General features: G+C 54.8%; 1 protein-coding gene across 2 annotated transcripts in view; it reads left to right on the top strand.

The window, feature by feature from the left end:
- Positions 1-12,754, top strand: part of ERI3 (ERI1 exoribonuclease family member 3) — a 130,486-nt gene that overhangs the window by 115,928 nt on the left and 1,804 nt on the right. The gene's annotated exons all lie outside the window — the stretch shown is intronic.

Below are 12,754 nucleotides of genomic sequence, written 5' to 3'. Positions count from 1 at the left end.
CTTTTTTAAGGAGTGGGTTATAGCCACTAATGTACTGAATGCTATTGCACTGGCTGCAGTTAGTGTTCCACGGCTAAATTACTATAATTAATGTTCCACTAGAACTGTTTGTAACAGGCGGCTGCGGGAGCCCCGGGTCTGGGCTTTCACAGCCACTGAATTATCTCTCCTCCCCGGAGAAAGCGCTTCTCACAAAGGGGAGGGACGAGGTCAGCACTGGGACAGGCAGGCACTAGCCGAGCCAAACTCCAGCAGATGAGTGGCCCGGGAGCTGTTCCCGGGGCACAGACTCCCTGTGTCCCCCCATCTCAGCTGCTCTGCCCCGTGGGAGTGCGGCTGGGCCTGCGGTGGGCTGCGGTGGAATTCCCGCTGGGATTGTCACGGCACTGCAGCATCGCCAGGGCTTCGCTCATCGCTCTCCGCGACTGCGTTATAAAGGTGGAACACACTGCCTAGAGAAACGCTTCCAAAACTCGCTAAGGGCATTCAGCAGAGATGTTTCCGTGTGCCAGGAATGGCACCTCAGCCCGCTGTCCACACCAAGTCTGCACCCGAAACCATCCCTGCCCTCCCTGCTCCCCCGTCGCCTCCCGGTGAAGCCGGAGGTGCAGGGGGAAAAAAATGTGCTCGGCGGGCACACACACCCCTTATTTCGCTAAATGCATTGTTCAATACCTGCAACAAACAGATTAGCCGGGGCTTTATCAGGGACAAGAGAAGGGAGAGCAGTGTGATAATGGTTTTCAGCAAATCCTCGGGCTGTCACAGATTAGAGCCGCGGCAGGAGCATTATCAGCCCTTTCCTCCTCTCCCCATCGCCTCCCCCTTTGTCTCTTCTCACCATCGGATTTCTCCAGCCAATCTATCCCTGAGAGAGCCGGGCAGATACAAGAAGAAGTCGGTTTCCATCTGATCTGCAATTGGTTTTTCCCGGCAGCCGATCCGTGTCGCAGCATTGATCCGTGGGCCCCCCAGCGCTTGTCACCTTGCGTGTCTGGAGAGGAAGGTGGCCGAAGGAAGGGGGGGCTGCGGTGGGGATGCTTTAAACTCGCTGTGTGCCATTGATCTGCAGGGGGGAACGTGGCCAGGCCGGCCCTGCCAGGCAGGAGGGCACGAGCCACCTGCCCTCATCAGAGGAGTTTAAGTGGCTGTGACCTTCTTATTAAAGGAGAGAAATGTCTTTGGAGGGCCCAGCGGAAGGAGGGGGCCAAGCCCCAGGCCCCGGGGGCCGTTGTTCGGGAGCTGCCCAGCCCTTACCATCTCACCAAGGGACTGGTGATGAGACTGGCATTGGGGTGCTGGGAGCCTGCCGAGCACCCTCCTCTCTCAGAGAGGTCACCCACTGCACCCACATCCCATTTCTGCTCCACATCTGTCTGCCACACTGCAGCACGGCCAGGCATGAGTGGGGACCCCTGTCTTGGCACTGCAGCTTGCCCGAGCCTGTGGGAAAGAAGCTGTCAGGTGGGAGCTGTTGGGTTAACCCCAGTTGATGGGCAGCTTTCTCAGGAGCTGCAGAAAGTTGTTCCTTTCCTTCTAAATGTGGGACACAAGGCTGTCCTTTGTCCCAATGACTGCAGCCAGGGCCTGCAGGCCCTATCAGGTAGGGGTTTGTTGAAATACCTGGAGATGCTCAGGAGCCACGGCCCAATGGGCAGGGCAGCAATGCTGTACCAGGCAGGGCCCAGCATCTTTGGAGTTAAGCTGGGAAGTCCCATCTGTGCCACCTGCCACCCTCCTGTACCCTTCTGCCAGGTTCCTGCTAGGGTAGAGCTGTGGCAGCTCTGCCTTGTCTTGCCTTCTCTGGCTGACCCGAGGGGCGGTATGCAGGTGGGTGGGAGGGCAAGAGGGGATATAACAAGTAATGGCCCCAAGTGTGGAAACAGTGTTAATAAAGTGTATTTCACTTTTAATTTTGGCATATAATGTAATGATCTTTTTTAAGGCCCTATCATATTATCTGCATGACTAGATTATTGAGTCTTCATCATCTCCAGATAAATTTATGACCAGGATGATGCTTGGAATTTATTATCAGTCAATAGAGCTCAATACTGTAACAAGGCGTGTAATAAGATATACATATTTAATGATCCGGAGTAAAACAGCCCCGCTAATGGGCAGGATGAGACGGAGGCTGGAGCATTAATTTCCGTCCCCTGCCCCTTTCCACGGGAGCCTGCACCATTCAGCCCTAGGGTCCCATGAGTTGCCTCCCGTGAGGTTGGGAGCAGGGACCAGCTTGGGGGGATACAAGGGAGCACAGCCCTCATGCTGCTGCAGCTGTGAGCACGTGCCTGCTGCGCTTAAGCGCTCGTGGGAAGGCACGTGTGCCGCCCACCCCTGTGGAGATGTGCAGGTCTGTCTCACACAGCACATGGCTCTCTTACGTGGCTTTGCAGGTCTGGCTGACATCTCCATCTGTGCCAGGTAAGGACCATCACACAGGTGGCTGACATCCCCTTTGCAGGTGGCTCTCTCCAGCCCGGCAGTCTGGGCAAGCCTTGCACAAAGCTGCTGCTCCAGCAGCTGCTGAGATGGCTGGAAAAGCCACACAGTGCTTTTTATGTTCCAGGGGCAAGCCTGAAATCCTGCCTCTGGGATGGTGCAGGGCTCTCCAGCTCAACAAGGGGAACAGAGCCGGGGCAGACAGATGCACTCTGTCCACACCACATGAGGACACCTCTGGCCCAGCAAAGCCCTTGGTGGGGACACAGTCCCATGCGGCCCCACAGAGTCCCCCACACTTTGGCTCACCTGGCTGTGTCCCTGACAGGAGACCAGACAGCACCAGAGCAGTCACAGCGCGGGGAGATAGCAGCTCTGTGTGCCCAAGCACCCTGGCCCTGTGTGCAGCTGCCCACAGCCTGTCATGTTGAACAGGGGCCCATCTCCCTTGCCAGGTTATATTTTGAGCTGCCAGCGCTGATTTTTCCAGTCTTTTGGGATGTTATTAAATTACTTTCCGAGGACTTTTAATAAGCACTTTTGATACCTTTGAAGCGTGCAGCTTTGTGGGAAGATTACAGTCCCGCATCCATCTCGCTGGGAGAGAAACAATGGCAGCAGGGCTGGCGTTTGATCTTTCCTCCAGAAGGCGAGAGAGGGTTTGGGTTAGACAAAGAGGTGAGGTGCTGATTTAGAGCTAATGTTTAAAAATAGGTAGGTCTCCCTCCAAGATAGAGAGACCTGCCCTCCTCTGTGTAATCGCCTGCCTCTGCCTCGCCGGACTTGCAGAAACACAGCTCGCTTTATTTGAAGGCTTCGAGTGCAGCGTCGCAGTTTGATTCTTAGTCCTTTTAAAGCAATAACTAGGCCATCTGACCAAGCTTTAAAGTGCAGGAGAACTTTCCATTAGGACTTGCAACACACTCTTGGCAGCACTGGAATTGCATTCTTACCTTTTATTTCCTTTTCTCTGACATCTCATGTCACTCAGACAGAGAAACTCAGCTTTATAAACTCAGTCATCTCTACCTTGAAATTTCTCCCTAATTAGGGTCCCAATCCCAGTGGTGGGACTGGGTGTCAGGAGCTGGATGTGGAGCAGAGCCAACAGCAGTGGTAGAGGTCAAACCAAATTGGCTCCCTGCAGCCTGGGGACCATCTGGCCCCAGCAGCATCTGTCAGGGGCAGGGAGTCAGCATCTGCCATGTCTCTGCCCACAACTCCCACACAGGAGAAACAGAGTCACCATCCCTGCCATGCCAAGTATCTGCATGTCTGGCCCCTGTGCTGCCTCTGGCAGGGACCATTGGATGAGTTACAACACCACAAGCACCCGGCTCCGGCCAGGCATGCCTTCACTGCAGGGAGAAAAGGTGTCAAGGGAGTCGAATTCCTTTTATCTGTGGATAACTACTGCTGCCTTTAACAGCCTGGAATAAACTAGCCATAAATATCATGATCATAAGTGCTTAGATATGGCAACTTTACACTGAACAGAGGTTTTAACCTTCCCTGCGGAGGATATCCAGCTCTACATCACTGACTGTTTCCATTCAGCTGCACGGCCAAAGACAAGCTCTTGATGAGCTGCTCAGAGCAGCTGCCCCAGCTACTGGCCGCCTCTCAGCCTAGTCTAACCCCAGTCCTTACCCCAGTTTTAGGGCAGGACCACTCTCCTGCTCTCAGGGCCTGACAAGAGTCCTGCTGCCCTCTCCCCCCTGCCATCATCCTTTCCTCCTCTAAGGAAGCACCAGCATTGGAGCCTGCAGTTTACTGGGCTCCTGTGGGGATCCACCTTCCATTCTCATTCCCACCCACAAGGAGGGTCTTGAGCTACCAATTTCTGCAGCAAATTGACACTACCACCTTGTCCCTGAGCCAGGCCAGGGGTCCCATATCAGCAAGAGGGCAGTTTGCATCCTCCCTGCACCTTGCTGGTGCCCCACAGTGACTTTATTTTGCATGGCGACTTTGAGGGGAGCTGTAAAACACTCAGATGAGTTAAATAATACACGACAGCGTACGGTATAAATTACAGGAAGCCAGCAGTGGAGCGACATTGTATGCTGAATAAATTAAAGGCTGCGTGACTTACAGGCGAGATTGATCTGCCGAGCATTTTGTTTAGTGACGTGCTTGTCATAAGGGAGAGCTAATTACAGGCGTGGAGGCACATGGCTCTGGCGCTGGGGAACACAGAGCAAACTGGGCTCACGAATGTCAGCAGGGTCCCTGCACTTCCAGGATTTGCTCTTTCTGAGGCCAGCTGTATGCCAGGCCCTGTTAGTTGAATGCCTGCTGTTTTCCCAGGGCCATACAGTGCTGTCACAGCCCAGGAAAAGGACAGGGAGCTGCCAGGGTCTGGAAGTGGATGTGCTGGTGTGGGGGATGCAGGCGGCTGGTGGCTCTGGGGTCTGCCCTGAGCAAGGGCTGGCGTTGGGGCTGCCTCAGCGGCTTAAGGGAAATGGAGGTATCCAAGCCTGAGCCCATTCTTAATGGAGCAGAGCCATGCAGAAGCACATCCTTTGCTCCTGTGGCATTTTTGAGCCCAGCACTGCTCACAAGGTGACACAGGGATTTCAGTGCTGTAGAGTACCCAGGGCTGGCTGAGCAGCAAAGCTGAGAGCTGTGGGGGCTGATATGAGGGCTGAAGAGTATAAACAGGCAAGTACAACTCAGAAATTAGGTAGGGATCCTGTAACAGCAGGATGCTGCCATGAGCCACCAAGGGAGGGGGCAGTCTTCTTCAGGACACAGTTTGGACTGAATAATGTTGGGGAAGATGTGCTTTACCCACAGGGATAAGGGAGACTGGTGAGAGTCTTGGATTCAGCTGGGTGGTTTTAACCACCAAACTTGGGGCTGAGTTTGGAGGCTTGTCCTGCTGGGCTCCAGAGCAGGGATAGTTCTTGTGCCAGGAGGTCTGTCCCCACTGCCTGCCCAAGCTGAGCGATGCCATGCAGGCTGTGTGCAGCCCTTGAGGTCACGGCAGAGGCTGCGCCATGGGGCTGGTGGAACAGGGACCTCCCTGGACTGCCCTGGACAAGGGTGCTGGTGGCTGGAGACCGTGCTCCGGAGTGGACTGACCATCGGGATGTGCTCCCCTCCGGCTCAGCCGGCTTGGCGGTTGTCTGTCACTCGATGGGATTATGAGTAGTGAGTGTAATGCATCGGCGTATGAATAGGGTTGTCTGGCTGATGGTGATGTATCGTTTTTCATTACTGCCTCTCAAGCCCTCCCTGCTCCACGTGTGGAAATTCTATTTATTCCCTAATTTGTAAAAATTCCCTCCTTATCTGATACCAATCAGGGAGGGGTAATTGGCTCTCCAGGGCTAGCGGCTGGGGTCCTGATGAAGAGATATGTGTGTCTGCTCTGCCTGTCCAGGCACCCTGCCCTGCTGCACCAGCGACACGGGCCACAATTAATAATGATTTGCAAATGGCAGACAAGCAATAACGCAGAAAGATGTCCAGCCAGCCTCCTGCCCGCCCCTTAATTTCCTTCTGTAATATAAATGGCACAGGAACGAAAATCCAACGCTATAAATTCTGAAATTAGTTATTCACCGTAATAAATGGTTCCCTTTTGGTGCACGGTCCTCCCCATCCTTCTCCCATGCCCCCCCCCCCTCACTTCCTCCTCCCCTCCCAGCCCCCTTGCCTGCTACCTACTTCATTTGAGTCCTAATATGCAAATGCTGTAATTTAACGGGATGGTGAAGTTGATTTTCATGTTAACTTAATTACTTTGATTTATGAAGGGCTGGATGTAGACACAGCTCCATCCTTACCCACCTCCCACCCTCAACCCCTCTGCAGTCCTGCTGACCTGCCGCCTCTCTTCCCTTCTCTTCCCTTGGCTCAGTCCTCTTTTCCTCTTCTTCCCAAGTTTAGTGTTTTATTAGCTGCCTTTAAGTGGACATAAGTCCTCACGACAATCGCATGATGCGGAGGACAAATTCCCCGTCCTGCCTTGTTTAATCGTGCCTGGATAATGGATGTATAATTGACTCATTTGAATGCTTTTGCCTACAGGAGTGCAGAGCATTAAATGTTTGATTGCCTTAATTTCCAAACAGATCATTATCCCCTTCTTACCCGCTCTTAATAAACACTTTATGAGGATTTTTTTTGCAAAGGAAAAAAATCTCCACTCCTCGTACTTCTCTGAAGTGATAAACTCTAATTAAGTCTAATATTTAAAAATATGGTAATGGTGACTTGTTTGAATAAGTGGCCTGCATTTCCATAATTTCATTATTACGTAAAACACGCTAATTATTTGAAGTGTGCTTATTACTAAAAGAGAAATCTCCTTCTAATAAAGATGAAATTGGCTTTTTTCCCTGTATTGCTGTGCACACCGCTCCCCTTCTCTCCCGGACGGTGAGCGGCCACAGCCGGGAGCGGGGTGATGGCAGCGTTCACTTTGTTTGCTCAGGGAAGGCTGCCAGCCAGGGGATGCTGGATGTGCAAGGACAGGCACAGAGGCTGAAGGACAAGCTGAGGTCTCTGTACACCCTGTGTCACCCTTGGCCCCAGCAACATTGGTGCCCTTTGGGCTCATGGGCTCCAGGAGTTGTTGGGAATGTTGTGAGACAGCTCAGCCCCTGCTGCCCATTCCCTCCAGCAGGGACGCCCCAGCTGTCCTGGTTTCCCCACGTGTGCCAGGCTATCCAGCAGCCTGTGAGGCTGGAAGGTGTCTCAACAGCCAGGTGTCTTGCAGTGCAGAGACCCCAGCCACCCAGCTCTGCCCTGGGAGGGGGCCAGCACAGTGGCTGCATGATGGGAAGAGTGGTTCCCAGTGCAGAGGATGGGAGGAAGCATCCTGTCTCCCATGGGGTGACAGTGGCCAGCCTGGGTGGGAGGAAGAAAGTGCCCAAGGCAGCAGGTCCATCAACACTGGTCCCCTTTTGCTGCACTTCCTACTGACCTGGGAACTGCCAGAGGTGGGCCCTCCCTGCTCCAGTGTCCCTGCTGGGGTAAACTGGATTTGGAGGTCTCACTGACCCCAGTGTGCCGGGGGTGGGACAGGTATCTTGTCCCCCTGGGACAGAGACAGCAACAGGTTGAGGGAGGATGAGTATGAATTGTGTCCAACCCCTCTTCAGAGCCAGTGCGGGCGCTCTGTGGCGGGGCAGGCAGGGAGGCACTGGGATGAAGTCAATATAAAACTAATTTTCTTTTCTTCATGAAGAAATGAGGTGTGTGGCAGTAACGTAATTGCAGATAATGAGGTAAGTTATTCTTAATATTCTGCACGTCGCTGTCAGCTCCACCTAATATACCTGCCGGCTGTGTGGGGCAGGCAGAGCCCCTTGCCCCATGCGCAGGATTATGAGGCCATTAATTTGGGAGCAGCTCGGCAGGACCATCCCTGGTGTCCCCATGGATCCCTGGGAGCTGGGAGCTCTTGGCTCTGACAAGTCCTTGTCACCACTATGGCAGACATCCTGGTGTCGCCACCTTGCCCAGCATGTCATGGTGGGGATGGATTCAGATCAGACACAAACTCCCTCCTGGCTCCAGTGTGGACAGGGTGAGAAACACAAAAGCCTGGCTCTGTGTGCTGGGAAAATGCTGTCACTCCCTGCCCCTGTCACATTCCTGCTCACAGGGAGCAGCACAGCCCGCTGTGGGGACACAGCACCCGGTGCTCCCATTCATGATTGCCGGGGACGCCAGCAGCAGTGCCAGACTGCGTGAGATCCATACGGCTCCCGCCGCTCGCAAGGCCACCTGCTCTCACCCGGCGCGGTGGTGGGGAGGCTCTGGGCGGCGGTGGCCGGGCGGCCCTGTTTCCGCTTTGCACGGAGCTGTTATACAAAGGCAGCGGTGATATTATTCATTAACAGTAATCTGCCATTAGAACATTGACAAATGGTCCCTCGGCGCCTGAGCATCAGTTCTGGTACAGCCCATAAAGCATGGGGACAGTTTAAATATGGACCTGCTCAGCTCGGGCCGGGGGTGATCCGTCTTCCCGGCCATAGCACAGGTGCGGTGGGGTTGCCTCCAAATGAGCAAGTTTGGGGGGGCCCTGCAGTCCCCGACCACCCACAGCCCACCGGGGCGGCTGCTAGGATGGGAAAGCTCCCTCCTTGCTCCAGGAGCGTCTCGGCCCAGTGCACGGCAGTTGCGGCAGCGCTCGGTCCCCTGAGCCCGCCTGGTGGAGGTGTTTGGGTGGTTCGGTCCTGTGGGGAGGTGGGAGAGAGAGGCGGGACAAACTCTGGCAGGGCAGCACACATAGGGATGTGGCCCCTACCCCTCTCGCCAGTGCCTGGGCTGGGTGTGGAGCTGATGCTCTCCTGAAGCGAGCATTGCTGCTCCTGGCAGCTCAGTCCCGCAGCACAGACTCCTGCTGACGGAATCCTTGACCTCATCCTGGGTTCACAGGGGTGCCGCTGTGCAGTGGCTGGCGGGAGGGCACACACCAGGCAGTCAGCCCGGTGCCATGGGCTGGGGGCTTTCTGCCTCCATCCCAGCAGAGGAGTGCAATGGGAATGTCTGTGCCCCTCCAAGGACAAGGCAGCCAATGATGCTGAACGGCCACAAACTCCAGCCTGAACTACGAGAGCATCCTGCTGCCCCATGCGTGTGCATGTGTCGCTGTCCTTGGCTGTCACCACAGCGAGAGCTTGGCAGGATGTGGAGAGGGCTGAAACAAGGGTGTCGAGGCAGTGTGGTGTCACAGTGGGTAATGCTGAAACACACGGGGCAGGAGGGTTAAAACCTGGTGGGCTAAGCCAGCCAGGGCGAGGGGAGGGGAGGCCGGGGTGTCACATTCCCCCGCACTGCTCTGGCAGCTGGACCAAAGGAGGGTCCCAGAGGCAGCCAGCCCCGGAACCCAGCACCTCAGGGTGAGCTCAACCCCAGCCATCCTGGGCCACTGCACGGGGACATGGGGCAATGTTCGGAAGTGGCGCAGCAAGGTGAGGGGCAGGGAGGCAGGGCAGAGCCACCGCTCTGTTTGCAGGAGGTAGGATAACCCCAGGCTGACCCCTTTCACACACACCGCACAACACCCCTGAATCAATTGCATCTTATTATTACAATATCAATATACAATATTCCTACAATAACACCATTGATTTTCTACTCAGAGGCTGCACCTAAGTCTGTTTTAAAGAGGAGGGAGTTAATAGTGCCCTCATTAAAAATCTATAGATTACCCCCCACCCCAAAAAAAAAGAAAAAGCAGTTTATATTCATTAGGGCTATTGAATATAAAGTAATATGTTTGTGTAGGACATTGGAGTAATGTGATAATCCGTCCGCATATCAGGGAGAAATCCACTTAGCAACCCTGTCAGCTTGACAAGAAAAATGTGCCCATAAAGTCGGGAATACATTGAGGGAGTGAGCAGGAGGAGAGCGGGGGCGTGCATGCGTGTGCGCGCCTGTGCAGAGCTGTGCAGAGCTGTGTGGTCAGCATGGGACCACCTTCACCCCATCACCCTGCTCAGCCTTGGGACACACATGGGCACCCCTGAGCCCCTGGAGGTGTCTGGGACTGGGACACACCAGGTGTGCCGGGATGGGGATCAAGTTGGGGGGACTCTGCAACAGGCCAGCCTCCCTGGCCCCAGGCAGGGTCACCAGATGGGACAGGCTGGTGGGTGCCAGCCTGGGTGCTGGGGCAGCACTGCCACAGCCATATCCCCCCCAGGGAGAGCTGGGCTGGGTGAGGGCAGGGGTGCCTGTGCCCTCCTGCCAGCCTCGGACTCCGCTTGTCCCCCGCCCCATGGTCACCTTTGCGATGGATTAAGCACTGAAAAGCAGCAGAGCAATCCCGGTCGCGCTCTCTTAGGCTGTCAATTGCCACTTTTGTAATAGAAATTCCTTTCAGAAGGTAACGACGGCCAGATTTAGAGGATTTCATATTGCTAATAATTCCCCAAACAGCCATCTGACTGTGTTGTTTTAAAAGCCGCTTAGTTTTTTGCTTTGGAGTTTATGAAAATCTCCCACTCTAATATCCCGAGAGCCAGCCTATAATTGTGTTATTAAATCAATCGGAGCGGATTACATTGTAAAATCAATAGATGGCTGTAATTGCATATTAGAAAGTTGTTCTGCTGTTGTTGATTTTTTTTTACATGGATAATTATAATAAGCGTGTTTACCTTAGCGCTGATTTGGAATGAGTCTCACTAAATGACGTATGACGAGCTTGGCACACTCGCTGTCAGGGGCCATGGCATCATTTGGGACAGCAAGGAGAGCACTGGCACCATGGGCATGTGGGTGGCACTGACCCAACAGGGTCCCACTGCTTTTGCAGGGTGGCAGCTCAGAGTTCAGGGTGTCTCCCAGCACTGGCACCTGGCAACACAGTACCCGGGGGTTTTGGAGAGGCAGATGATGGGGTGCAGGAAACAGACAGCAGTCCCACAGGGTGTCCCCAAGGACCAGCTTGGGAGTCTCAGGAGGTGCCAGGGGGTCTTGCTGCCAGTCTGGTGGCTCCCCATGTCTCTGTGCAGTTCCCCCTCAGCAATATGGAGCAATAGTCAAGCCCCAGTGCCCACTCCAGCTCGTGGCAGTGCTGCAGGCTGTGAGGTTGGCAGTGGGACACCTGGGGCTGTGCTTTCACATCCAGACTGCTCACTTGCCACCCACCTGCCACAGCTCCAGGATTTGCTTTGCTGTTACTTTTTGGGGGTACCAGGCCAGGGCTGGCTGGGTGGGGGTACTCTGGCCACAGACAGTTGCACTCCTCTTAGCTCGGTTTCCCCAGCTTTCAAGCCACCATTACCCTGTTAGATCCCACTGGCAGCTGGCTCCAAGGGTTGAGGACTTTCCGAGGGGCTCATTTGTCTGGAGGATGAGATGGAGCAGGAGATCCTAAGGACAGTGAGGGGATCACTTGAGTGGGAACAAGTGACAGCAGCAGGAGCTGGCATTGTAGCTTGGCTGGGCAGGACACCTGTCACCTCCAGGTGCCTTATGCAGCCATCAGTGTCTCTTTGGGCAGCAGAGAGGACAGAGGCACAGAGAGATGGGCTCATCTCTGCCTCCGTGCCAGCCAGTGAGCTGGGGGACACCTCTCCTTTGTTGGGCTGTCCTCATGCCCAGCTGCTGTCCCCTGTCTGGCACACCAGTGAGGGGAAGGGGTGCCACGAGAAGGGCTTGGGGGACACTCCAGAGGCACATGGCTCTGATGGGGACAGTACCTCTTTCACTGCTGGCCATCAGCCAGGAGGGTCCCTGGCAGCTCATGGCAGCCCCTCGGGGACCTGCGCATGGGGAAAGTCCTGAACCTCCAACAGATGTTGGGGGACAGGTGATGGCTTTGCCAGCAGGTCACTGGGCACAGCGGGGCTGGGCAGTGCTGCTGGCCTGGCAGGGAGCATCCAGGAGGCCGGGCAGCCCCATCCCTGCAGGCAGATGCCTGGCAGCAGGACAGCGCTGCCCGGCTGCGGGGGGCCCTCAATCCGGCACGCGGCACTGTCAGCAGGCAGCCTGCTGTCTCCTAGACAGTGAAATATGGCCACAATTAGCCCGGATACAGTTCAATTATGATAAACAGCGTTTGCACCCTTTAAGCTGTGATTAAAAGGCCTCCTCCCGTTGATAGAGAGACCTAATTTCACATTATTATCGCTGTAGCTTGATTATAAAGCACTCCCTGGATTTACAGTTGGGAGATGGATGTGGAGGCTTCTTTATCATTTACACATCAGTAATGATGCAGCCTTCCCTCCACCACAACATCCATCCAGCAGCAGCGGGGAGAGGGGGGCCTTGCCTGCGCCCCCCTCCCGGGGCACCCTCTCCCCGTGTCAGCCGGGCCCTGCTGCCACACGCAAGTGGGCAAAGTCACCCTTACGGTAACAGCTTGATAAATGGGCGGGCGGTAATGAAATGGAGACATCAAGGCGTGGGGCGAGGAAGAAAGAGTGGTAATCGGAACGAGTGGAGCTGTCCCGAAACGGAGGGGAGCGGGAAGAAGGATCGCCTCTGCGCTGTGTGCTGTCAAGGGAGAAATTACACATTTACTCTTGCTTTTTCTTAAGGAGACGGCCCTCATAGATCAAAACATGGATTTACAAGCCAATTTTCAACATGAAATATAGACACTAGGAATCAATTTAAGCCCAGCTTCTATTTTAGCAAACAGTGCCTGAGTCTAGTCCCAGGTAAATAACACCAGAGCCTTCCCCCTTCCCATCTTGCTGCTCTGCCATGGCCTGGCACCAGGAGTGGCTGTGGCTTGCCATCCCAGCCACCTGCCACTTGTCACCCTCTGGTCAGTGGGCATAGGGAGGCACCACGAGCTGGCTCTGGTGGGGACATGGATGAC

The sequence above is a fragment of the Corvus moneduloides genome, chromosome 9 (assembly GCF_009650955.1).
Source record: "Corvus moneduloides isolate bCorMon1 chromosome 9, bCorMon1.pri, whole genome shotgun sequence".
Taxonomy (NCBI): Eukaryota; Metazoa; Chordata; class Aves; order Passeriformes; family Corvidae; genus Corvus; species Corvus moneduloides.
The sequence above is the reverse complement of the archived record's forward strand: the minus strand, read 5'-3'. Positions and strand labels throughout refer to the sequence as shown.